Source organism: Austrofundulus limnaeus, unplaced genomic scaffold, assembly GCF_001266775.1.
Source record: "Austrofundulus limnaeus strain Quisiro unplaced genomic scaffold, Austrofundulus_limnaeus-1.0 Scaffold1287, whole genome shotgun sequence".
In the NCBI taxonomy this organism is placed as follows: domain Eukaryota; kingdom Metazoa; phylum Chordata; class Actinopteri; order Cyprinodontiformes; family Rivulidae; genus Austrofundulus; species Austrofundulus limnaeus.
In genome coordinates, this window is record NW_013953689.1 from 11,052 (window position 1) to 11,598 (window position 547).

The following is a 547-nucleotide window of genomic DNA, read 5'->3' on the forward strand; positions in this document are numbered from 1 at the left end:
CACCACCACCATTCATGCCTACTGTCCGAACGCTTATAGGTTCAACTCAACGTCCAAGAGTCTGGTCTCCTGGTTCCACAGTGAACCCTGCAGAGATCCCCCAATAATAACCAGGTCCAGCCCAGGTTAGGGTGCGAGGAAAAAAGCAACAACCAGGAGTCACTTCCTTTGAGTATTTCCTGGAGKTAATAGTACCTTTATGGCCTTGTTGTGAGTCATGTTTAAGATAAAGAGTTTTCTTTTGTCKGGAGGTGATGTGCAAACCAAACCACACCCACCGAGTACTCCAGGATCCACACTGAGTGACTCTGAATCAGCAAAACAAATGTTTGTGTGTGACAAATGCAAGAACAGTCTACACGAAGGTATAAGGAGCCCCTAAACTGTATTTTATTTTTTCCTCATCCAAGTTCCAGAATGAGAAAATCCTAAAGGACCATGTTCCCTCCAGTCTGTTATTCAAAAATAGTAGTGTCATAGTCCCACTCCTGATCTCACCTACGACCCCAAGGGTGACGCAAGTCACAACAGTAATGACAGATCACTT